This window comes from Oncorhynchus keta, chromosome 12 (assembly GCF_023373465.1).
Source record: "Oncorhynchus keta strain PuntledgeMale-10-30-2019 chromosome 12, Oket_V2, whole genome shotgun sequence".
NCBI lineage: Eukaryota > Metazoa > Chordata > Actinopteri > Salmoniformes > Salmonidae > Oncorhynchus > Oncorhynchus keta.
Window position 1 is genome coordinate 13,791,226 of NC_068432.1, and position 23,366 is coordinate 13,814,591.

At 44.7% G+C, this 23,366-nt stretch overlaps 1 protein-coding gene across 1 annotated transcript in view; it reads left to right on the forward strand.

Annotated features, from left to right (window-relative positions):
- Positions 1-11,871: 11,871 nt before the first annotated feature.
- LOC118391024 (teneurin-2-like) overlaps positions 11,872-23,366 on the forward strand; it is a 279,332-nt gene continuing 267,837 nt past the window's right edge. Inside the window, exon 1 of the mRNA XM_052457754.1 lies at positions 11,872-12,109. The gene's annotated coding sequence lies outside the window, so the exon portion shown is untranslated. The remainder of the gene's footprint in view (positions 12,110-23,366) is intronic.

The following is a 23,366-nucleotide window of genomic DNA, read 5'->3' on the forward strand; positions in this document are numbered from 1 at the left end:
ACAGAACCATAAACCAATGTCCCTTTTTGACCGTTCAACTGACTGACTTTGATTAAACAAGCCCACTTCCTGTACATCTTGATCCTCTTTTATGGTCTTTGTCAGCTCAACTTCTCTGCTTCTGTTATTTCTAATCAAGACATGCTTTGCTTTCAATTTTATTTTTTTAAACTTATTTTCGTTCTTTCAAATTGCTATGTAAACACTATGATGTGCAGGTCAATTGCATATTCATGGGTGTCAGTCAGTGGGAGAGGATAATTACTCATCTTTACCGCAGATATTTTAGACCAGCATTAACTGAAGTGGTCAGACTTTTTACATTAAAATAATGAGAATCAGTGCTCATTAGGACCCCACAGCACCGGTCCCTCATTCAAAGCCAACGTGGATTGATATTTTAGTTGATTATTCATTTAGGGGAGAAAATGGTCTCAAACACAAGTATTTATTCAAGAGTTACATGCGGTAACTGACAGAGAAAATCATAGACATCTGTTATACTGTATAGGCTTGCCCTTTTGTCTTTCTTTGTAATGGGTGACTGGACACATCTCACATGGTAAAAGTAATAGTGACAAGGACTGCAGTGTGGACTCTAGGTATTGCTGTTCAATTCATATTTCAATATCTTTTCTAAGGGTCCTTAGAATGAAAGCAATGTATTGACAATTGACAATTTAGCAACCAATAATTTATCTCTACCCATATTCTAGTTATAGTGTAGATTTGATCTGAATAGGAGTTCATTCTATCCAAAAAGTGTGTTTTGGTTTGTATTGCAGGTCTCTCCAACCCTGTTCCTGATGAGCTGCCCTATTGTAGGTTTTTGTTCCAACCCCAGTTGAAAGTAACCTGATTTAACTTATCAACCAGCTAATTATTAGAATCAGCTGCTAGAATGGAGTTGGAGGGAAAACCTACAGGGTGGTAGCTCTCCAGGAACAGGGTTGGAGAGCCCTGGTCTAATGTATATACACTGTTTAGTATTGTGCTGTCCATGGTGGTGAGTTTACTCATTCATTGCTGGAACTGACCATGGTGCTGAAATGTGGATTTGTAATATCAGCAGGCAGTTTTTAGTGAACTATTTAAAGCCATGAACCAGCTACACATACTGTAAGTCAGATTTATAAAATGATGCACTTTACATTTAGATTAGCTCAGATTTTTATTTGACCTCTCTATCTCTCTCTCTCTCGCCCTTGCTCGCTCTCTCTCTCTCTCTTGCTCTCTCTGTCCCTCTCTCTCGCACACTCACTCCCTCCCTCCAACTTGCTTTATCATAGATGCAGACCCACAAAGCCATTCCGTATCCATACTCTCATCCTCAAAAGGCTTACACTGGTTATATGGATCACACTGAAGCTAACATATTAAGTTGCTACAAAGATGCTTCAACAGCGTAAGATAAACAATATTATTTTTTGAGTCAGTTTTTTTGTAAGCGTCTGGAAAACAACATGTATTTTTGCTTTGTCTGGCACATGCGGATGTAGAGGATTGCTGGTGTTCATCATGCATTGCTATGCTCTATTCTCCCATATTCACTTTCATGTGGAAAAAGATACTTCAGAACTCGAAAGAAGATTGAAAGAAGCTTTGAAGCTTGAAGTCTTGATAGGGGTTTGAAATGGTCGAGCACAAGCTGAATGCACATCTTCAAGTGGAAATAAATGAAAGATATTCCATCTTTAAATAAACAGCAGGAAGTCTAACAGAATAAATAAAGCTGAACACTACTTGAATGAGACCCTCTTTTCCCCCTTCTACTCTCCTCCTACTTTATTTGTCTTACTGATAAAAAAAAAAGGTTTTAGGGTCCCTGTACTCAGAGACATACATAGGGCTGCATCCCAGCTACGTCAGACAACAACAACCCAACTGTGGTATCAGAAATTGAGAGTGTGTGCACTTGAGTGCTTACATGCGTGTGTGTGCTTGCATGTATCTGGGTGAGTGTGTACGAATGTACATACATATATACTGTACAGTATATTTTACATTAAGTTTCTCTTTGGAATGCCATGTATGTGTTCATGCATGCAGTATGTGTGCATGTGCATGTGTGTACAGTATATATGATTAATGAAAGACTCAGGAGGGAGTTGTATGTGTTTCTTTTTTTTGCAAGTTCCAAGGATTAATTATCACCATGCAATTCTGATATTTATTTGTCTTATGCTTTTGTCTGTCCATCAGTCCGTCCATCCATATGTCTGTCTCTGTGTACTGTCTGTCTGTGTCTGTGTCTGTGTGTTTGGGGGGGTATGTCTGTGTGCATCTATAATATAATTGGTATCATTGGTGCTGATTATTTTGATGCAGTATATGTGTGTCTAGAGAAGAATTTTCTTAGCGGTTCGGTTCACAGTCCCTCTCTCCACCGACGGCACCATCTGTCTGTGTGATTTACGTAACCCAGAGAAGCCCAGCATCCCCAATGTAGGCCAGCCATTTACATGTCTGCAGTGAGTGGATTAAGTCTGTATCTGGATACTAATATCTCTCCTGCAGCACCAGCTCTGGGAGCAGCTAGCCTTTCCGCTTCAGCTAACATGCACTCTGACTGCCAAGTGGGGAGCCCCAGTCTGCCCCAGTCTGCCCGTCTGCCCACGACGTCCAGCATTATTTTACATTATCTCACCTTGTTTCCGTGTCTCAACTGCCTATGAGTCATAGGGATGCTGGGAGGAGGTGTCCTAGATGTGCTTTTGTGAATTACACTTGCGTGATGAGCAACCTTGCCTGAGACCTGAAGACTCATATGAGTTCCCAGAGCTAATGCCTAGGCTTTAGATCAAGGGTACAATGCAGTCTTGAATCTCGAGTCATGCAGAAGACCTAGATTTGATACATAGTTGGTCCCACAGGCTTTATCATAGGGTGTAAGCTTAAACTCTAACTGCTATTTGAGAACATAGAGAGAGACCGGTGGCAGCAATGTTCTGTTTAACTTCTCCCTCTTTTATTTCACTTCAGGGTGGCAGGCCACTACCCTCCCTCAAACCGAAGCCCTTAAAAAAGGAGCTTTTATCATCTGACTCGTGAACAGTACAGTTTAAACTCTGCCCATCTCTCCTGAGGTTCCGATAGGCTCAGTGAGAAGCTTATTAGGCTGCTGATTGGACAGATGGGTGAGTCGGGGGACCTCCTTCTCTCGTTTCCGCTTGGGGGGTCTTGACATAAGGGCTAAACTAAGCTCTGCTCCCAGGAGGATCAGCCTCAGGCCAACTCTGTCCTGCTGTAAACCGACAGCCCCCTGACCCAGAGCAGGTCGATTGAGGGGAGGAGAGGAGGAATGGATAATCTTAAAGATGCCAGTACTTTAATACAGTATCTAGCCACCAGTCGTAATTCAAACAGTCAAAGGCATGATAAATCCATGGACTCTGTCTGAATTTAGCTCTAAAGTTTGAGGATGAGGAAACCATATCAATACGTTACATTCAGCATTTTGGCCCCGACTGTTAAGGCAAAACACTATTGATGTCTTAAGTCATCTAATCTCAATGATGATCTTCTGAACAATTGCTTACCCATTACCCCAATCTAACACCGCTGAAGGGAGCAACTGAAAGCCAACTGGGGGGAGCGTTTACAGTATTCTAACAAGTGCAGCCTACTGGGATTCAAATAGCATCTTTGGTCAAGCTCATTTCCCTACAGTCGCAGGTATCCTATCAGTGGGGAGGGAGTTAGCCAGCAGTGCAGCGCTCCGTCCCTGGAGGCCACATGTTTTTACTTGTGCCTTTGTCCCCCTAGCCACAATCAAAGTACTTGCCAGATCACACCGATTTATGTATGACGAGCAATGCCTTCAGAGAGTTCATTATCAAAACTCAGGCTTGGTATTCATTTTTTCATTTCAGTTTGATGTCGATTGTCTTTTTGCCAGCCTAGTCACTAAAGGAATAGCTTTGAACAGAAATTCTAATTTGAGATCAAAACCAACCAAATCAAGCAGCATTTTACAGTATTTGCATGGCAGTAACTGATAAGCAGCCATTGTTGTTCTGAAAACTTAATGTAAAAAAACCTAGTATAACAAATTCAGAAAAGAAGCCATTTCTTGTTCGTCAGAAGTCAGGAGTTGGACTGTATCCAGAGATGTCAATACATGGCACTGGGTGACATTTGGACATGCAGGGCATGTAATCAATAAACAATTATTTCAAATCATATATTTTAGGGAAAAATGTATTGCATGAGAGCAGATGCGGCATTGGGAAAATTTGAACAAGGTATTTCTGACTTTGTCAAGCCATTCAGTCTCAGTGAGCAATGATGCTTTTTGTTGTTGTTGTACTCTAGGAGAATACCACCAGAGTCATCTGATGTAAAGTGGTTCTACATGAAGACCTCCATATCTCTTTCTCCCAAAGCACTGGATGGACTTTTTTTCATTCCTTTCATTTTTAAAGTTAGCAAGATCCAGAAATACAGTTGGTCCATGGCCATCACTACAAGAGCAACCTAAGATGGAGATAATATTTGTCTCTGTGTGTATAGTCATCTCAGAAAGGTGTTAGAATGGTTGTCTGTAAATATAATTGACAAGACCTTGGCACTCTGTTTCTTTCTACAGAAATGTAATGTCATTTTTTTCCTGATCTCTCAGATCTCCTCAAATCATGCATGATGAGTGCTATATGGACTTTTCACCACTTCCCGTGTAGTTAGGGATGGTCCAATTCTGTGCATCAGTAAAACCCGTCTGTGTTGAGTCTCCACAACCCGTCTCCTGGCCTGGTACTAAAGCCATGTTTGCTTGTCTCGCGCTCTGTTTGGCTATGAGCCCGGTGAGGAATCACTCGCCAGTGGAGAGGTCGGACTCCTGCAGATCCATTCATGCATCACTGACAGCCTGGGCTCTAAGTACCTGGACAGCCTCCTCCATTGTGTGCACATAATAACCCATGTAGCACACCTCCAGTCCTCAGGGGTCAATGCCTCTGCTGCTTCTCATTGTTAGCTTTCAATCATCACCTGATTAAGGTCTGGGCAAACTGGAGAATTGACCGTGTTTAACTTGAATCAATTAAGTGCAAAGGCAAGACAAAAACATGTGGCCTCGAGAGACAGAGTGCTGCCCTAACTCCCTCCCCACTGATAGGATGCCTGTGATGGGTAGGGAAATGAACTTGACCAAAGAGATGATGCTTAAAAATCCAAGGAGGCTACACTTGTCAGAATACTGTAAACGTTCAACTCAGTTGGCTTAATGGGTAAATGGGTAAACAATTTAGAGATGCTCAGAAGATCATATTTGAAATCAGATTAGCTAAGACATCAACAGAGGGTTTTATGGATTTTGAATAATGAAAAATCATGATGGCAAAAATCTCCAAAATATTTCAAAGCACTCTCAGTAGACCATTTAAAACCACTTTATTCATTGGCGACTTTTGGCTAATGGCCGTGATTAAGAAGAGGGTAGTCTATGCTTGGTTTTTAATCAAATTAAATGAAACTGGGAATCTAAAAGTTTTTTTTACATTTCTAAATACGAGATTTTTCAGCACAGAAGACCTGTCTCTCCCTCCAAGGGCGATGTGCACCGCGGCTGGATAGGCTGTGCCTCCACTCTCAAAATCCATGCCATTATCAACTGTTACCGCTAATACATGCTTTTTTTGGGTCTTAGAACTTCCCATTAGCGCTGCAAGAAATTGTCACTTTTGCGCTTGTTTTTAAGGACATTTTAAATAATGCCACCCCTCCCCTCCCACCTCAGTGCAAGCGAGCTGATATTAGTCAGGGAAATTGCCGAACCTGGTATTAGGGCTGGAAAATGGCAGTGCGCCTGTTTTTACATGATGAAAATACAAACTAAGGTGCGTTTGACACTTGCGCCTCCTTAGCGCCAGCCGAAAAGAGGGCTCAGAGAGTCCAAACTTTTCACAAAAGTTGGACAAAAATCATGTCCAATATACATTTTTAAAAAGGGGAATGTCTGTTGCCTGTTTTGTGGTTCCTGATATTTTAATAAAATATTGGTGATGTAGGCCTACCACCTCTACTGGTAAAATCAATGCCATAACCAATTGCGTTACCAATAAATTCAGCTTTTGGTCTGTCTTAAATATCCTTAGTTGCACTGAATGAAATGTGCATATTGGCACACGTTTTTAACCTCTATGGGATCGGTGTCCCTAAACCTGATGGTTGTTGCTAACGTGCGCTAATGTGACTAGACTGATGTTGTAAACAACAGCCAACTTTCCGGGACATAGATATGTCTTACATGGGCAGAAAGGTTACATTCTTGTTAATCTAACTGCAGTGTCCAATTTACAGTAGCTATTACAGTGAAATTGCTATTGTTTGAGGAGAGTGCACAACAACAAAACCCTTTTATCAAGGCAACTGGTTTGATACATTCACCTTTGAAAGTAAATAATATACTTACATTCAGTAATCTTGCTCTGATTTGTCATCCTGAGGGTCCCGGGGATAAAATGTAGCATAGTTTTGTTTGATAAAAACCATTTTTATAGTTTGAACCCCTGCTGTCTCTGCGGAAATGTTTTTTAAAAAGGTCTGATCCTTATTAAAGACACACCTCATATTTGCACCCCTCCCACCTCAGTGCAAGCGAGCTGATGTTAGACAGGTAAATTGCCGAACCTGGTGTACGGGGTGGAAAATGCCAGTGCGTCAGTTGGCAAAATAAGGTGCATTGACACTGGAACCTCCTTGGTGCCAGCACAAAATAGAGCACAAAATCTGCGAGAATTTGAGATTCAAATGTCACATTTTCCAGCAGACCTACAATAAAACAGGTTGAACTGAGAAAAGGAGATGAAGGTGAGCAGGAAATCAAAACAGCTGTTTGAAGTGATTTGCACCGTAACTCTTCTACCCAGAGCCTGTAGCCCTCATATCGCTCTCTGTCACTCCTATTTAATCAGGCCAGTCTTGCCTTTTATCTGCATTACTGTGCCTCAGGTCACCGGACAGGAGTGATCAGGTCTATCCTCATGACGATTGTCCATGGAGACATTTGCAGTCCTGATGTTCTTAAGCCCCAACTGCTATTCCCTGACACTGCGGCAGGAATTTGAATTAACGCCCTGGAAAGACACGGATTTGCTCCTAACATGCTTATTAAAAATGCCACATGGCAGACATCATCCTCCTTGACCCTGTGTGATGTAAGCTTAATTGAAAACAAAAGCAAATACAGAATCTTGATACTTTCATTGTCACATTTTTAATTAGAGGGTGAAATGACTCTGCATTTGTGTGTGTGGCCAATTGGCCGTAAAGGCACAGATTGCTTATGAGATATCAGTCATTTGTTTTCTGCACCACAAACAATCGGTCAAACTAAGAGCTTTCCATTCAACCCTGATTACCGAGTGAGCATTAAAAAGTAATTATTTTGGGGCCTATTACACTTTCATTAATGATTGGATTTTGGGTTAGGCCAATGACAATTTAAATATATCTATGTCTGTCCATTATAATCCCACCGTTTATCCACTCTTCAAGGACATCTATTATTGGCATATTACTTTTAATAAGTTAGAATTTGTCTTAATCTTTCAGTAATTATAAGTGATGCAAGTTAAAGTCATGCAATCAAAGTGATACAGTAATGCAAACCCGGATAGTGGAGAAGAAGGGGGGAATTAAATTGCAATACTTCATGGACAAACTGACAGGGATTCTTATGGTGGACATATTAATTGTGCATTTTTGTCCAAAATTGAAGAGAATATTGATCAGTGGGGTAGGAGAATAGACATTATTTATGACCCTGCAGTAGAGCTAGAGGATCCCCCTCCCATCCCATCCCATCCCATCCCCTCCCCTCCCCTCTCTTTATGAATCATTTAAATCAATATCTCTGTAATGCCTTTGTTCCATATAATGCATTTATTAAACCTGTGATGTATTTGTTTTCACATACATCACCACTGTGTGTCCCTGGAAGACACATTTCAGTTGAATGCATTCAGTTGTACATCAGACTAGGTATCCCTATCCTTTCCATACTATTTTGTATTGGCTATGGCCATGGCGCATTTCTCTGGCAAGACCAAATGAACACAATCTGTCATATCAAGGTTGAGACAGGCAGTTTTAGCAATACCGTCCTCCAGAGAAACTGAGGTTTTTGTTTTTATGTGGGACCTAATTTGACAGATTAAGGTGAGGTTTCTGCTCTGTTCTAAAAACAGCCCTGTGAAAATAGCACTTCTGCTTCAAGCCTGATTGTGTTGATTATGTTTTGATTAGAACACTTGCCAGTAAAGAGCATAAGGCTCTGTCAATTAAATACAATTTAAAAAGTATAGGCTAAATAATTTTGACAGTAAAAAATTAATATTTTTCATTTCCATATGTACTAGGAAGCTACGTGTTTGTTTCTTGGACTTGTGACTTAAAATGTGAGTGGAGTTTACTCACGTGTTCAAAAGCACATATCAGACCGAGAGCCTAATCCTTCTTCGGTAGTTCTTTATGTTTTAGTTTAGAAAACGATCCCTCCGCGGAAGCGACAGTCAGGGGGAAGGTAAAAACAACTTGATTGCCATAGCAACGTCAGAGAAACTACAGGGAGTTGTGCTTCAAATAGGCTACAGAAGTTCTGCAACATCTTTAATTGTGCCTCTAATTCTCGTTAATTGCCGGCCTCAACACAATATGGAAATATATTAACTGTAGGCTATAGGAAGCTCTGGGGACATGTCGTCTGGATTCTGGACAGCCAATAAATTGCCAGATGCATACACATGATCATCTTTAGCGGACAACAGTTATTGGGTGCTTGAACATAAAAGAGGTTTCCGATTTGGTTCATACCTGTGAACCGTTTAAATTGTGTCATTGTAATATATCTGGTATGTCTTGCCATCATTCAAGACTACGTTAACAGTGAGTGCAGCGCAATGGATATAATGTAGGCTATAATGCACAACATCTCAGGGAAACTGTCTGGGTTGGCAATGCTTTGTATAGTATAGTCGGGCCCACAACCTGGACCTACAGGCTGTGGTGAAAACATGTGCATACAAAAAAAGGAAGACTTCAGGAGACCAGTGGGGTCTCTCAGGTTAGATTTAATTTACCTTGAATATTGCAACCCATTTGCTCAGCTGGGATCAAGTCACTATTATTCGAGTCACAAGCAAGTCACAAGTTATATGGTCCGAGTCTCGAGTCAAGTCCAAGTTGTCCATTCTAAGAGCAAGTCGAGTTGAGTAAAAGTTGTTTCTAGTCAAGTCTCAAGTCAAGTAAAAAAACATCCTATACATACAAAATCCTATCAAGCAACTTGTTCAACTCACATATTTGTCTATTTATTGAGGTTACCAGAAAGCCCTTTTAATATGCCTACACCATATTTTGATTATGTAATTGTTCATTTTAACAATACATTCCAAATGAAAGCTTCCGAAGTATACTAAAAGATCAATTTCAAGCAATTTTGACATATCAAAATACCGGTAGGTCTATGCTAGTAACTATTTTTGGAGCTGCATATTTATTTAAGGCAATCCTCTCTCCCTACAATTTTATGTTTGCACGGCTCCCAATTAAATAGCTGTACAGAAATCAGCGATTTTTTCGCGAGCTCAGTGGTTTTCAAACTTTTTGACCCACGACCCCCAAAAAGCAATGGTTCAAAGCTTGTGTAACGGATGTGAAACGGCTAGCTTAGTTAGCGGTGTGCACTAAATAGCGTTTCAATCGTTTACATCACTTGCTCTGAGACCTTGAAGTAGTATTTCCCCTTGCTCTGCAAGGGCCGCGGCTTTTGTGGAGCGATGGGTAACGATGCTTCGAGGGTGACTGTTGTTGATGTGTGCAGAGGGTCCCTGGTTCGCGCCCGGGTATGGGCGAGGGGACGGACGTAAAGTTATATTGTTACATTGATGCTGTTGACCCGGATTACTGGTTGCTGCGGAAAAAGGAGGAATGTCAAAAGGTGGGTGAGTGTAACGGATGTGGAACGGCTAGCTTAGTTAGCGGTGTGCGCTAAATAGCGTTTCAATCGGTTACGTCACTTGCTCTGAGACCTTGAAGTAGTATTTCCCCTTGCTCTGCAAGGGCCGCGGCTATTGTGGAGCGATGGGTAACGATGCTTCGAGGGTGACTGTTGTCGTTGTGTGCAGAAGGTCCCTGGTTCGCGCCCGGGTATGGGCGAGGGGACGGTTTAAAAAGTATACACTTGCAACTCCCGCGCACGCACATGCACGCGCGAACAAAGGCGCACAATGGCTGCGCAAAAGTAACCTGTCACTACAGCCAAAAACGGCAATGCATATTCAACATTTAAGATAAATAAACAAACTGTGTTTTACACCTACATTTTTAGCTGAAATTCATTCATGTTAGTGGCCAATATCAAGTAGGGATATCATGTCATTTCTCTGGAGTCCAGAGCAAGCAGAACCAATCATAAGGCATACCTACCTGTATGCATTAGAGGTTGCAGGATCAGAAGGAAAGCAATGTCTATCTGCACCGCATGCTATCACTTTGGAGTGCTGCCTGCCCACAGACTGCTCGTTGCCAACTGCGTGGCCCTTTTCCTCCTCACAAATACTGTAATTCATTCGCCATAATATCTATAGGCTATTTGATGTGTCATTTTTATTTGATAGAAAGTGTATATATCAGCTAAATAGCAGCTAAATACGGTATATAGCTATAGATAGTACACTGCATAATGAAACAATCCCTAGTAAGCTAGTGTTTCGAGGGTGGACTGACTATTATTTGCATTTAATAGACTAGGACAGAGCGCAAGGGCAGCTCATGTCATTTTGGTTCAGGTAGCCTACACAGAACATTCGTATATTCTAAATCGATTGGTAGTTGATTAGCATGCTGTTGCATAGAACATGTATTTTACAATCTGCAATGTTTGAATGTCCTACTTTAATTACTGAACAAGTAGGCGAATTACATTATTGCCAGCAGTCTAAAAATGGCAGCATTCCGACACGGTGTAAACCTATAAATTCGTTAAATCTGACAACCAAATAGGCCTACCAATACACATTTATCCATTAACTAAAGCAAAGCTATACATGCCCGAAAACCATAGAAGCCTATCATGTATTCGACAGGCATGCAGTTGCATAGACATGTCGCAATTTCAGCACCATGGACAGCAATCTGTACTAGTCTTTACTTTGTGAGTGACTCTCTGTCTGTCTGACACATTCGAATTTTTTTTTTTAGGGGGGAGGCGCGAACTCCAACCTTGCGGGGTCCAGAGAAACTGATTTACGCCAGTGGCATCAGTTATACATTTGATTTTATTTAATATGCCTACAGAATAATCTCATTCAATCATTTCCTTAGTGATTGTTAGGTGTCATTCACTGGACGTGAACACACAAAAAACGCAATCTTTTTCTAGATATTTGCCTGGTATCTGGTCCCTCACCTCACCCCAGCCCATCATTCCACTTTTTTGATCAATTACAGTACAGTGTAGACCTAATAGCACACTTGTTTTTACTAATCGGCTTGATGATTAGTTGACTAGTTGATTCAAGCGCGCTAGTAGGCCTATTGGAATATATCAAATGGCTTGGGGTAGCTGTGGAGAGGTTTGGGAAATACTGGTCTAGATTATAATGTCCTGGATAAGAAGGAAGGATATTGAAATGTTTGAGTATGCCAATAGGCAGCATGGCAAAAGTCCGTTTTTCTTTTACAAAACCAATAGCAGGCTATTTAAGAGAAACATTCCAGTTTGAGATTGATGTCAATGCATCTATGAGCTATAGAGGTTAGTTATAGATCGACCCTCCCCACTGCGGATGGTAGATTCCAAACTGCTTTAGCTCTATGCAGGCGCGCGGTGTAGAATTAGGTTCAAGCTTGGCTCTCGTTCGTTTGTAAGTTAGGGAAGCCCAAATCAATATACTGTTCTCCAACCTTATCAACCCATGTCTAGAAGCCCATTTATCGGAGTCGGTCATAAATACATATTACTTTAATACTTTAAAGCGTAATATATGCTTATATTTCCTCACTCGCAAAAAAAAAAACATTCAAGACAGGACCGCGTGCTTCGGATGGGACTAAACTTCTTCTGAGACATAACGATGCTGTGAAACAAAGCACACCTTTCTACAAGGTAAGAATGCCTCTTGTTTATACGTTTATTTATAAACAGCTCCTGTTTTTATATAGCTTTCTGGGACAAACACTTTGTAATGTTATGATTTTTTTTCTTCTTGTGACACACCGTTCTGAGTTTCTCAAATGAATACGAATGCGCTGATCAGTCTAATAGACTTGGACGGTGTGTTCTGTGGTGCTGGTTTTTGTGATACGGAGGAAGTCAATAGTTCAATGGCTAACTCCCTGTCACAATTGTGGACACGTGTCCTAAAAAACCGCAATGAGTACATAAAGCATATAGTCTTACAGTCTTTCCGCCATACTGTATTGTTTTAATGGGACTGTCGTGAGTAGCAGGGCTATTGACCAAGCGCACGACTCCTTGTAAAGTCTCAGTGTGTTTGTGATTCATGCTGCGTTCTTGCACCACAATCATGAAGTCCCGGTCTATTCACCATGGTCGCTCTCTTTACTCCCCCTCAGCTGTCAATGGAATTTAATATATCCTCAGTTTATTTTTCTAAGATATTGATTGCAAACAATTTACATTAATTTTACGAGTTTAATCATAATTTCTGTCCAAAATACATAATCCTCTCTCTCCACAGCCATTCATAGATGGTTCAGTTTCCCTGAATATTAGCCTGCAAACTCAAAGTTGAATTTCATTGAATTCTGTGTCGGCATAAATTAGCCTTTGGATCAGGAAAGTTTCCTTTCATGACCTCTAAAAGCCAGAATGTTCAATAACATTATATTTTAACTTGCTTTACTAGTTAGGGTTAGTGTGGTTGATCCTTTTGCAGGTAGGAATGTGAGACAATATTAACTACATGACCAAAAGTATCTGGACACCTGCTCATCGAACATCTCTCATTTCGAAATCATGGCCATTAAATGGGCACTAAGATCCTCTACTCCTCTGGGAAGGCTTTCCACTAGATCTTGGAACATTGCTGGAGGGACTTGCTTCCATTCAGCAATGAGCATTAGTGAAGTCGGCACTGATGTTGGGTGATTAAGCCTGGCTTGCAGTCGGCGTTCCAATTCATCTCAACGATGTTTTGGGGGGTTGAGGTCAGGGCTGTGTGCAGGCCAGTCAAGTTCTTCCACATCGATCTCGATAAACCATTTATGTATGGACCTCACTTTGTTCACAGGGCATTGTCATACTGAAACAGGAAAGAGCCTTCCCCAAACTGTTGCCACAAAGTTGGAATCACACAATCGTCTAGAATATCATTGTATGCTGTATCGTTAAGATTTCTCTTTACTGGAACTAAAGGGCCTAGCCCAAACCATGAAAAACAGTCTCAGACCATTATTCCTCCTCCACAAAACTTTACAGTTAGCACTATGCATTGGGGTAGGTAGCGTTCTCCTGGCATCCGCAAAGCCCAGATTCGTCCGTCGGACTGCCAAGTGGTGAAGCGAGATTCATTACTCCACAGAATGCGTTTCCACTGCTCCAGAGTCCAATGGCGGCGAGCTTTACACCAATTCAGCCGATGCTTGGCATTGAGCATGGTGATATTATGCTTGTGTGAGGCTGCTCGGCTATAGAAACCCATTTCGTGAAGCTCCCAACGAACATTTATTGTGCTGATGTTGCTTCCAGAGGCAGTTGGGAACTCTGCAGTGAGTGTTGCAACCAAGGACAAATCATTTTTACGAGCTACATGCATCAGCACTTGGTGTTCCGTTCTGTCAGCTGTGTGGTCTACCACTTCACGGCTGAGCCGCTGTTGCTCCTAGATGTATCCACTTCACAATAACAGACCCGGGCAGCACTAGCATGGAAGAAATTTGACAAACTGATCTGTTGGAAAGGTCTCATCCCATGTCGGTGCCAGTAAGGCCAATCTACTGACAATGTTTGTCTGTGGAGATTTCATGGCTGTGTGCTTGATTTTATACACCTGTCAGCAACAGTTGTGGCTGAAATAGCTGAATCCACAATTTTGAAGGGGTGTCCACATAGTTCTGTACATATAATGTAGCCACAGGAAAGTATGACTAAATAAAAATTTCTAAGTGCTGGTAGTGCCTTCAGCATATGCAGAACCGTGTAAACACATGCAGAAGCTTGACAAGTATGCATGTGTCACATGCATGTATTGTCATCTTGTGCGCATGCACATAACCTCAATATCCATGTCACCTGATGCTGAATAAGTTTAGTTTTGTGTAGGTGCTCTGTTGTCAGTATGATTTTAGTCCACTCATCTTTCTCAGGAACATGTTGTATTTACACAAATTGTACATGTGAATCAAGTCAGCAGAACCTTTCCACTATGAAGGAGCTCAGTATTTACTAATAAGTTGGCTATTTATTTACTAATACGTTTTATTCAGAGAGCAATGAAGAGGATTTCAGTTAACCTTTCCAGTTTGTATACTCCACACTGCTTAAGGCAATCTGAAATAGCCCCGTGTCAGCTTTGTACCAGTGCTGTCTAGTAATAGGTTTTCTGAGGTTGAACGATACCAGCCCGTTATCACCAGCATTAAAACGTCAATCATAACAGCTGTCCAATTTGCAGTGCTGTGCTGTACTCCAGACAGGCAGAGCTCTTATTAAAGGGGTAGTCCAAGCCCAACAACATATCTATGCTAGTGTAGTTCTTTCACCAAGAAAACAAAAGAGGATTACATAAGGGTAACTTCCACATTAATCCCTCCCCCTTCTTGGCACTTCCGCTCTATGAGATTTCACGTGGCGGTGGTCTGCAGGTTTTTTTCTGGATGAAAAACGGGGTTGGGTTGTGGGCGAACATTTTAGAGGACCCCTCATCTTGTCCCTTCTAGACAGCTCTTGAATTTTTAACCTTTTGACAGTTTCGAACACACAGGTGTGATCATTCTACAGTGGTCCCAGCAGCATACTCTCAAAACGGTGTGATTAGAACACTTATTTTGAACGTCCAGTTAAAGTTGACGGAACAGTCAGCGTTTGAGCTGGCCACACTATTTTTTCACAGAAACATTTTACACAAACATAAAATTGTAAAGACTATGTCCTCAATGTGAGCAGTTTATTTTTGGATGCAATGTTCAGACATTCACAGAAGTAACAACAGCATAACACAAATCTCATCATAATCGGAAAATGTAGGCTACATTAGTCGTAGCACTAACTTGAGGTAAGTGACCTAACACAAGTGGTCATACTTAGCTAACGCTTGGCTGACAGAAACCATAATATGAATGAGCTAAATTTCAATTTACAAATCATCACATCACGGGTGAGCTCACCAGTGATCTAAATAATTGAGGAAAACACTTTAAAAATCAAAAGTGTTCTGACGATGGGTAGTTTGTACGAGCTGCCAGGTTTGTTTCTTTCGCTTCAACCAAAGATAAGAGGTTACAAGATGAGTTGGTTCTGTTTGCATTATGCATGTTGAAGAGGGTGTGCTGTCTACCATCATTCACTTCTGGAAGTTTAGACGAGTGAACCAACCCTTCATCTCGTTTTGTTATAACATCTTTGGTCTGACTGACGTTCACGTGACAACCAGAATGGGTTGTAAGATATCAACAAACATGGCGCCACACATAGTTGGCAATAAGCTTAGCTTTAGCTCATCTTAATTAATCAGTACAACCTTCAAAAAAGTATTTTACACACATCAAATATGTCCATTACAATCTACGCAAGAATCCGAATGCATGATTTGTAACCAGTATTTGAAAACATTTGAATTAAACATTAAATACATTATGCTCCATAGCTACAGTAGAAATGACAACATGATCTACACAAACTTTAATGATAATGTAATAAGGCACTTACTTTGACAGGAATGCACACATCTTAAAGTTATTGTTAGTAAGAAAAACAACAATGAAGGTAATGCGGTTGGTTGCCAGCTGGAAAATGTGCCGGGGGGGGGGACATTTTGCATACTTGATATATGCAAAAATATGCATACTTGATCTGGGGAAACACTGGGGAAGTGCTTGGGCTCTTGTTGAAGAGAAGTTTGTCCGACTCATTAATACGTGAAATATAAATTGTCCACAACAGTGAAATGGGCAACTTCTATGTGAAATAATGAGAACGTGGAACACACCTCAATTCAAACTGTTGTTAGAAAATTAACCTTGTTTGAAAATGATTTGAAATTGCAAGTTGAAACATATTCAATAGATAATTAGCAGGCAGCGTACCTTGGTTTGAGGGCAGTGTGGGTTAACTGTCTTGTTGCATAACAATCACATTTTGGAACAGTGAGTGCATTCTGACATCACGTACATAAAAAAAACTCATGCTGGGGAGTCCGTTAGAGATATTTGAAATTCACACGTGAAAAAGGTTAAGCACATTGTTTACGATTTTCAAAATGGTTTTCTAATGGTGAAGGAGAGGCGGACCAAACTGCAGCGTGTCGATTGCGATCCGTGTTTATTTAAACAAACGTAAAACACGACTAAACACGAACACTACAAAACAATAAACGAAACGAAAACCGAAACAGCCTATACATGTGTCAACTAACATCTAACAAGGACATCAAGACACTCAGGACAATCACCCACAATACAACCAAAGAATATGGCTGCCTAAATATGGTTCCCAATCAGAGACAACGATAAACACCTGCCTCTGATTGAGAACCACTTCAGACAGCCATAGACTTTCCTAGAACACCCCACTAAGCTACAACCCCACTAAGCTACACACCACATACAAAAACCCATGTCACACCCTGGCCTGACCAAATACATGAAGAAAAACACAAAATACTTCGACCAGGGTGTGACAGAACCGCCCCCCCCCCCCTAAGGTGCGGACTCCCGAACGCACCTCAAATCAATAGGGAGGGTCCGGGTGGGCGTCTGTCCATGGTGGCAGCTCCGGCGCGGGACGTGGACCCCACTCAGTTAATGTCTTAGTCCCCTCTCCTTGCGTCCCTGGATAGTCCAACCTCGCCGCCAACCATGGCCTAGTAGTCCTCACCCAGAACCCCACTAGACTTAGGACCAGATCGGGACTGAGGTGAAGCTCGGGACTGAGGTGAAGCTCAGGAGTTGAAAGGAAGCTCAGGAGTTGCTCAGGAGTTGAAAGGAAGCTCAGGAGTTGAAAGGAAGCTCAGGAGTTGAAAGGAAGCTCAGGAGTTGAAAGGAAGCTCAGGAGTTGAAAGGAAGCTCAGGAGTTGAAAGGAAGCTCAGGAGTAAGAGGAAGCTCAGGAGTAAGAGGAAGCTCAGGAGTAAGAGGAAGCTCAGGAGTAAGAGGAAGCTCAGGCAGGTTGATGGATCTACCAGATCCTGGCTGATCCTGGCCGACTGACAGATCCTGGCTGACTCGCAGTTCTGGCAGATCCCGGCAGATCTGGAAGAGTCTGACTGGCAGCTCTGGAAGAGCCTGGTTGACTGGCAGCTCTGGGAGATCCCGGCTGACTGGCAGATCTGGAAGAGCCTGGTTGACTGGCAGATGTGGAAGCTTCTGGCTGACTGGCAGATCTGGAAGAATCTTATTGACTGGCAGATCTGGAAGAGCCTGGTTGACTGGCAGATCTGGAAGAGTCTGGCTGACTGGCAGATCTGGAAGAGCCTGGTTGACTGGCAGAGCTGGAAGAATCTGGCTGACTGGCAGATCTGTAAGAATCTTATTGACTGGCAGATCTGGAAGAGCCTGGTTGACTGGCAGATCTGGAAGAGCCTGGTTGACTGGCAGATCTGGAAGAGTCTGGCTGACTGGCAGATCTGGAAGAGCCTGGTTGACTGGCAGAGCTGGAAGAATCTGGCTGACTGGCAGATCTGTAAGAACCTGGTTGACTGGCAGATTTGGAAGATTCTGGTTGACTGGCAGTTCTGGCAGATCTGGAAGAGTCTGGCTGACTGGCGGATCCTGGCAGACTAGCGGATCTGGCAGATCCTGGCTGACTGGCGGATCCTGGCTGACTGGCGGATCCTGGCCGACTGACAGATCCTGGCTGACTCGCAGTTCTGGCAGATCCCGGCAGATCTGGAAGAGTCTGACTGGCAGCTCTGGAAGAGCCTGGCTGACTGGCAGATCTGGAAGAGCCTGGTTGACTGGCAGATGTGGAAGCTTCTGGCTGACTGGCAGATCTGGAAGAGCCTGGTTGACTGGCAGATCTGGAAGAGTCTGGCTGACTGGCAGATCTGGAAGAGCCTGGTTGACTGGCAGAGCTGGAAGAATCTGGCTGACTGGCAGATCTGTAAGAACCTGGTTGACTGGCAGATCTGTAAGAACCTGGTTGACTGGCAGATCTGTAAGAACCTGGTTGACTGGCAGTTCTGGCAGATCTGGAAGAGTCTGGCTGACTGGCGGATCCTGGCAGACTAGCGGATCTGGCAGATCCTGGCTGACTGGCGGATCCTGGCTGACTGGCGGATCCTGGCCGACTGGCGGATCCTGGCCGACTGGCGGATCCTGGCCGACTGGCGGATCCTGGCCGACTGGCGGATCCTGGCCGACTGGCGGATCCTGGCCGACCCTGGCTGACTGGCACTTCTGGCGGATCCTGGCAGACTGACGGATCCTGGCTGACTGGAGGATCTAACTGATCCTGACAGACTGGCGGCGCTGGGCAGACTGGCGGCGCTGGGCAGACTGGCGGCGCTGGGCAGACTGGGGGCACTGGCGGCGCTGGGCAGACTGGCGGCACTGGCGGCGCTGGGCAGACTGGCGGCTCCTTGCAGACTGGCAGCTCCTTGCAGACTGGCAGCTCCTTGCAGACTGGCAGCTCCTTGCAGACTGGCAGCTCCTTGCAGACTGGCAGCTCCTTGCAGACTGGCAGCTCTGGCTGCTCCATGCAGGCTGGCAGCTCTGGCTGCTCCATGCAGGCTGGCAGCTCCTTGCAGACTGGCAGCTCCTTGCAGACTGACAGCTCTGGCTGCTTCATGCAGACTGACAGCTCTGACTGCTCCATGCAGGCTGGCAGCTCTGGCTGCTCCATGCAGGCTGGCAGCACCTTGCTGACTGGCAGCTCCTTGCAGACTGACAACTCCTTGCAGACTGACAGCGCTTTACAGACTGGCAGATCCTTGCAGACTGGCAGATCCTTGCAGACTGGCAGATCCTTGCAGATCCTTGCAGACTGGCAGATCCTTGCAGACTGGCAGCTCTGGCTGTTCCATGCAGACTGACAGCTCTAGCTGCTCCATGTAGACTGGCAGCTCTGGCTGCTCCATACAGGCTGACAGCTCTTGCTGCTCCATGCAGGCTGACAGCTCCTTGCAGACTGACAGCTCCTTGCAGACTGGCAGCTTCATGCAGACTGACAGCTCTGACTGCTCCATGCAGGCTGGCAGCTCTGGCTGCTCCCTGCAGACTGGCAGCTCTGGCTGCTCCCTGCAGACTGGCAGCTCCTTGCAGACTGGCAGCTCGTTGCAGACTGGCAGCTCGTTGCAGACTGGCAGCTCTGACTGCTTCATGCAGACTGACAGCTCTGGCTGCTCCATGTAGACTGGCAGCTCTGGCTGCTCCATGTAGACTGGCAGCTCTGGCTGCTCTATGCAAGCTGACAGCTCTGACTGCTCCATGCAGACTGACAGCTCTGACTGCTTCATGCAGACTGACAGCTCTGGCTGCTTCATGCAGACTGGCAGCTCCTTGCAGACTGGCAGCTCCTTGCAGACTGGCAGCTCCTTGCAGACTGGCAGCTCCTTGCAGACTGGCAGCTCCTTGCAGACTGGCAGCTCCTTGCAGACTGACAGCTCTGGCTGCTCCATGCAGGCTGGCAGCTCTGGCTGCTCCATGCAGGCTGGCAGCTCCTTGCAGACTGGCAGCTCCTTGCAGACTGACAGCTCTGGCTGCTTCATGCAGACTGACAGCTCTGACTGCTCCATGCAGGCTGGCAGCTCTGGCTGCTCCATGCAGGCTGGCAGCACCTTGCTGACTGGCAGCTCCTTGCAGACTGACAACTCCTTGCAGACTGACAGCGCTTTACAGACTGGCAGATCCTTGCAGACTGGCAGATCCTTGCAGACTGGCAGATCCTTGCAGATCCTTGCAGACTGGCAGATCCTTGCAGACTGGCAGCTCTGGCTGTTCCATGCAGACTGACAGCTCTAGCTGCTCCATGTAGACTGGCAGCTCTGGCTGCTCCATACAGGCTGACAGCTCTTGCTGCTCCATGCAGGCTGACAGCTCCTTGCAGACTGACAGCTCCTTGCAGACTGGCAGCTTCATGCAGACTGACAGCTCTGACTGCTCCATGCAGGCTGGCAGCTCTGGCTGCTCCCTGCAGACTGGCAGCTCTGGCTGCTCCCTGCAGACTGGCAGCTCCTTGCAGACTGGCAGCTCGTTGCAGACTGGCAGCTCGTTGCAGACTGGCAGCTCTGACTGCTTCATGCAGACTGACAGCTCTGGCTGCTCCATGTAGACTGGCAGCTCTGGCTGCTCCATGTAGACTGGCAGCTCTGGCTGCTCCATGCAGACTGACAGCTCTGACTGCTCCATGCAGACTGACAGCTCTGACTGCTTCATGCAGACTGACAGCTCTGGCTGCTTCATGCAGACTGGCAGCTCCTTGCAGACTGACAGCTCTGACTACTCCATGCAGGCTGACAGCTCTGACGGCTCCGAACAGACAGGAGACTCCGGTAGCGCAGGAGAGGAGAAAGGCTCCGACAGCGCAGGAGACTCCGGCAGCGGCGCCGGACAGGCGGGAGACTCCGGCAGCGGCGCCGGACAGGCGGGAGACTCCGGCAGCGGCGCCGGACAGGCGGGAGACTCCGGCAGCGGCGCCGGACAGGCGGGAGACTCCGGCAGCGGCGCCGGACAGGCAGCGCAGGAGAGGAGAAAGGCTCTGATAGCACTGAACAGGCGGGAGGCTCCGGCAGCGCAGGAGAGGCGAGGCGCACTGTAGGCCTGATGCGTGGTGCTGGCACTGGTGGTACTGGGCCGAGGACACGCACAGGAAGCCTGGTGCGGGGAACTGCTACCGGAGGGCTGGGGTGTGGAGGTGGTACTGGATAGACCGGACCGTGCAGGCGCACTGGAGCTCTTGAGCACCGAGCCTGCCCAACCTTACCTGGCTCGATGCCCACTCTAGCCCGGCCGATACGAGGAGTATGAATATACCGCACCGGGCTATGCACCCGCACTGGGGACACCGTGCGCACCACTGCATAACACGGTGCCTGCCCGGTCTCTCTAGCCCCCCGGTAACCACAGGAAGTTGGCTCAGGTATCCTACCTGGCGTAGCCATACTCCCTGTGAGCCTCCCCCCAAGAAATGTTTGGGTCTGACTCTCGGGCTTCCATCCGCTCTGCCGTGCTAGCTCCTCATAATGCCGCCTCTCTGCTTTTGCTGGCTCCAGCTCGGCTTTGGGGCGACAATAATCTCCAGGCTGTTCCCAGGGTCCTTTCCCGTCTAGAATCTCCTCCCAAGTCCATTTCTCCAGGTAGTGCAGCCTCTCCCACTGCAGCTGCTCCTGCTGCTGCTGCCTCTGTTGCCTCTTCTGTGGCTCCTGCCTGTTGACACGCTGCTTGGTCCGTTTGTGGTGGGTGATTCTGTCACGGTTTTCTAATGGTGAAGGAGAGTCGGACCAAACTGCAGCGTGTCGATTGCGATCCATGTTTATTTAAACAAACGTAAAACACGACTAAACACGAACACTACAAAACAATAAACTAAACTAAACAAAACAAAAACCGAAACAGCCTATACATGTGTCAACTAACATCTAACAAGGACATCAAGACACTCAGGACAATCACCCACAATACAACCAAAGGATATGGCTGCCTAAATATGGTTCCCAATCAGAGACAACGATAAACACCTGCCTCTGATTGAGAACCACTTCAGACAGCCATAGACTTTCCTAGAACACCCCACTAAGCTACAACCCCACTAAGCTACACTCCACATACAAAAACCCATGTCACACCCTGGCCTGACCAAATACATGAAGAAAAACACAAAATACTTCGACCAGGGCGTGACAATATTGTATTTACTTTGCCACCATGGCCTTTTTTTGTCTTTACCTCCCTAATCTCACCTAATTTGCTCACATTGTATATAGACTTGTTTATACTGAATTATTGACTGTATGTTTGTTTTACTCCATGTGTAACTCTGTGTCGTTGTATCTGTCGAACTGCTTTGCTTTATCTTGGCCAGGTCGCAATTGTAAATTAGAACTTGTTCTCAACTTGCCTACCTGGTTAAATAAATGTGAAATAAATAAAATAAATAAAAATCAACTGTTCAGAGGAGATTGCATGAATCAGGCCTTCATGGTTGAATTTCTGCAAAGAAACCACTACTAAAGGACACCAATAAGAGGAAGGGAATTGCTTGGTCCAAGAAACACGAGCAGTGGACATTAGACCTTTGGAAATCTGTCCATTGGTCTGATGTTTGGTCTGAAATTTGAGAATTTTGGTTCCCAACTGCTGTGTCTTTGTGGGACGCAGAGTAGGTGAACAGATGATCTCTGCATGTGTGGTTCCTACCGTCAAGATGGTGGAGGAGGTGTGAGGGTGCTTTGCTGGTGAAACTGTCTATGATTTATTTAGAATTCAAGGCACAGCACCATAGCTACCACAGCATTCTGCAATGATACGCCATCCCATCTGGTTTGCGCTTAGTGAGACTATCATTTGTGTTTCAACAAGACAATGACCCAGAACATAGTACAGATCAGGGGGCCAGGATGTAATTTCGTTACGTTATTCCATTACCGGATGTAAATCCACTTCACCTACTGTAGTTCAATAACCAAAATAAAAAATGTAAAAGTTAAGGTGTCATGTCATAGCTGACACCGTATTCTTTCTGGAGAGTCTTGAATTTAATTTGGTATTTTTGGAAAATGTGGTCGCATAGAAAACTGAGAGAGATTTTACAGCAATTACTCAACTTTACATGCACAGTTCTTGAAGTAAATGGGTTTCTGTGAAATTGTCTGCGTACATTTTTCAAAGTAGTCCTATTGCATAGAGTTGTATGGTTTGTTAAAATTTGAAATCAATGGTTTTTGTTTGGTATACATTTGAAAGTAAAAAATCTGAATCAAAGTGTAATTCCATTGCTGTGAAATTGCCCATAAAATTACCCAGTTGCATGGAAGACGACCAGGAACAAATTTTGTAAGACCTCTGGAATTAAGTAGTGTACTGGCTCTAGTCCACAATAATATGATATACAGCAGCACATTGGTTGATTAGTTATCCTTCTCTGTCCTCTTCTGCTCACACTGATAGTGATAGATACAGCATGTCAGACACTATCGTCCATACTACACCTGTGCCTGCTCACTCAACCAGCATTTTCCATCGCAAGCAC